The sequence below is a fragment of the Microtus ochrogaster genome, chromosome 8, assembly GCF_000317375.1.
Source record: "Microtus ochrogaster isolate Prairie Vole_2 chromosome 8, MicOch1.0, whole genome shotgun sequence".
NCBI classification, from domain to species: Eukaryota; Metazoa; Chordata; class Mammalia; order Rodentia; family Cricetidae; genus Microtus; species Microtus ochrogaster.
In genome coordinates this window covers 52918989-52923085 of record NC_022015.1, presented here as the reverse complement: position 1 = coordinate 52923085, position 4097 = coordinate 52918989, and positions in this window count along the sequence as shown.

The following is a 4097-nucleotide window of genomic DNA, read 5'->3' as shown; positions in this document are numbered from 1 at the left end:
TAAGTTGGGGGTCTTGGAAAGCAATTTAATCCCGAAAGTCTTGATGGATTTATCATTTTTCTCTTCAAGTAAAACAAACGCCACTTGTATGTAAAGGATCAAGCTAGCTGCTTCAGTGCCAGAGAGGGCTTTGAAAACCGTGCATTGGAGAGGTTCTTGGGAAAGCATGCCTGAATTCAGTCTTGCAGTTTAATTGCATGAGGATGAACAAGATTAGGAAACAAAAGCCAGGGTTCTAGCAAGAAGGGCAGATTGGCCCTCTTGTTCATTTGCTGAGTTACTTCCGCTCCTCTGTATCCAATGCCAACAAGCCACCAAGACAACAGGAGGCAGGATGCATGGGGTGGAGCTGTGTTTGCAACTGGGAACCAGTGTGCTTAGGCCTCTGAAAACCATAACAGGGGCAATGCTAACAGTAATATGAGTTTCATCTCATTATCTGTACTAACATTTGTTCACAAAAGTGACCATTTGCTGACTCCTGCTATGTTATTTTACAGACTCTATACTTTCACCTGCAGCAGACAGTCCACAAGAGTGAATCTGACGAACTTCTCAGTCAGGCTGCGACGCTATTTTCACTGTGGACCTAGGGAAACCATATAATAACAAAATAATGTGATTTGTTCAAGGTCAACGGAAGATGAAGGAATTGGGGGTGTCAAAATAGCTTGTGCTAATTACCATTTGGCTATTCTCTTCTTCATTTGCATTTTTTTTCAACAGTGTGTTTTTTCTCTGAAGTAGAAAAAAAAATTATCCTGGAAACCTTTTTCCAAATAAAGCAAGTTTTTGGTATTTTTGCTGTCAATAAGTTTATTCCACTATTCTTGATTCCAGGTAAGCTAAATTGCAAGGGGTTCAATTCCAAATGCTCCCGTCGCCACTACTGAGTCTCTCGCAGACCTCCAGTGACAGCCAGTGCACAGGATGCTCCCCTAAACTCGAATGTAATTTGGGGATGGGAGGGAAAGTGAGTCAGTGATGAGAGATGGGCAGCTTTATAGACTCCATCTTGCTGCTTCTGGAGCTCCTGGAGGAATTGCAAGGTCTGAATTGGTTTCAGTTCCCTTTCAAATCAACAGCATTTCATAACTTCAATCCTCTGAGCACGCTTTTTGTAGGAAAAGACTCATTACTCATGGTGACTCTGAATGTAATCCAAAGGCTCTTCTGCTGTCTCCATCGATTTAACCTCATGGGCAGAAATCTTCACCCACGGCTGTAGATTAGCCCAGTATGCAACTGCACTCCTATACAATATGTGGAAGAAAGAGAGAGAGAGAGAGAGAGAGAGAGAGAGAGAGAGAGAGAGAGAGAGAGAGAGAGAGAGAGAGAGAGCAGGTTCATTTGCATGCGTGCACACACATAGATGAGACCACATTATCTTTTGAAACATGGCCTCTCATTGAACCTGGAACTCATCCTGCCTTTACCTCCCCATACTGGAATCAGAGGGACATGCTGTTACATCTACTCTGGGTGTGTGTGGGGGGTGGGAGGGGCTTGAACTTTGTTCCTCATGCTCACGTGGCACACACTTTACTGACAGTGTCGTTTTCCCAGCCCCACTACAGGGATTCTTAACAGAACCTAAATCTTAGCAAGGGCAATTAGAACTTCACCATGACCATTGGAAATTGGGGGACACTACAGAAAGCCAAGGACACCAGCAAGTCTTTAAGAAGGTCGGAAACAAACCTCTGGGGGAGTCTATAAGGACATTTCCAGAGAAGTTTAACCCTGAATATTAACGGCACAATTCCATAGGCTAGGGACTGAATTTAAAAAACCATCAGTGTTCAGCTCTGTTTCTTGACTATAGGCACAGTGTGGCCAAGCCACACCTTTTCTGCCATGATAACCCATTTCCCTTCTTAAACCTTGAGCTCAAACAAACCTTCCTTTTTTAAGTTGCTGCAGTTGGGTATTTTGACAAAACAGGAAGAAGAATAACTGGTAGGGAGTTCCCTCCTTTTGTTCCAACTGTGTGCACATATACTTCACAGACTCTCGTAGTTTAAATTACAGTATAGTTTTATTTAGCTCAGTCATCGATGTTCGCATCATTAGAGGTCTGCTTCATTTTTGGGTGTGTATGACTTGAATTTGCCTTTCGAAAGGTTTTATGATCTTCTTGCTCCCAACTTCCTGGTGGTTCTTAAGGTTATGTCTTGGCAGGAGTCTATTTCATGGATTGTTCTGTGAATTTTGTGAGCTATTCAGTCTGGGAGCTCACATGGGTTTTCTTAAAATATTAATTTTCTTCTCATTCACTTCCTTTGTTCTCTTTTCCTACAACTCTGTGCAGATATTGACCTTCCTAGATTGCTTAATAAAATACTGTTATTTTAGTTTGTTTTGAGAAAAGATCTCACTATGTAGCTCTGTGTAGCTTGCAACTCATTATGCAGACCAGGCTGGCCTTGAAGTTAGAGTCCTGCTTGCCTTTGCTTCCTTATTAATACAATAATCTATAATAGAGCATAATGTTTAATATGTTTCTATATAAAAAGCAAACATAAATACATAGTTATATTCTATATAATCATGGATTCTGTTTTCTTTCTATAGTTTTTTCACTGCTTCCTAGGAGACAGATTCAACACGCCTTTGCAAGCTTTCTGTTGCAAGTTTCAATTCTGCCATGTTTTTAATCTCTGAGAGTTCTTTTATGTTCCCTAAATGCGGCTTTTGAAGTAACATTCCAACCTTGTTTCTGGGATTTCATATCACTGTTCATCTACTTAATAACACCAATAATAACTTTATTTTGAAGTTTTCTCTCCCAGCAAAGTTAATTTTCCTCCAAACTGCTTCATTTGTTTATTTTCTCTGTTTGCAGTTTGCCTGGTTGATTTCTATCTTGCATGTCAGAGTCCTTCCTTGTCTGTCTTGGGTGTCTGATCGGGTCTAGTTGTGGGAGAGTTTAAAAGTTGATGGGGGGTCTGAGTAAGCATCAGGGCAAGTGATCTGATCAAGGCACGCACTTTAGGAAACCTCGGTAGCGGCATGGCTATGCCTTTTTTCGTGGACCCATCAGAGTCCGCAGAGATGGCTTTTCGATCTTTCCAGTTGTTTTACCAGAAAAGAAAGGTTCCGGATGAAACCCTTCTGGAAGCTAACCAAGCAGACAGGACTCAGAGTGATTTGGCCTCCAGTGTCTCCACTATCATCTCCTTCCCCTGGATTCTGTGGTGGACACATGTGGGTAGCTCTGTCCACACCAACCAGCCTGGTGGATTTTTTCTTACTTTCTCTGGAAAGTAAATATTATTCTTTTGCTAGGGTTGGGAGGCACCACCAGGAGCAAGAGGAGAAGACGGCGTCTAGGGCAGTGTTTCTCCCCAGTCCTGATCCTCCCGTTTCAAACCATGGTCTTCAGTCCATGTACAGCTCTGTCTGATGTTGCCGTTCTCTGAGTGTTTGACAATCCTTCGGCAGAACATGAAGCAGCTTCGAGTTTGACATTATTCAACTTGCCTGATCAGTTTGTATAGGTTGTGTGCTTGGGGCTTCCAAGGTTTTTATTTTTGTCACCTTCCTTATTCTCCATGTATTCATAGGTTCATATATTACAAAATAATTACTCATATGGAACTTCTTTGCTCTGTTTTATTTTTTGATATAGGTTTCTCTGTATAGCCCTGGCTGTCCTGGAACTTGCTTTGTAGACAAGGCTGGCTTTGAACTCACAGAGATCTGCCTGCCTCTGCCTCCTGAGTGCTGGGGTCAAAGGCATGTGCCACCACCAACTTCATAGCCTGGAACTTTAATCTAGAAGTCAAATCTCATAGACCTCACCCTTAGGGAAGGTAGTTCTAAAGCCTAGGAGAGCTGATCTCTTGTGAGTCTAGGGCAGATATGTCCAAAGACAAGGAGAACTAATCTCTAGTGGGTCTTGGCTGAACAAGTCACTAATGGATGTGTTTTTGAGATTTAAAAAAAAATCCTTGAAGGGAGAAATATAACAAGAAAAATATCAATAGGTACAGGAGCCTGGTGAAGACTGTGAACTGAACACATCTCTAATGGATCTCTCTGCTTCTAGAAGAGTCTGATGATGTTTGGTGTGGATACCAGAAATGCAGAAGGCC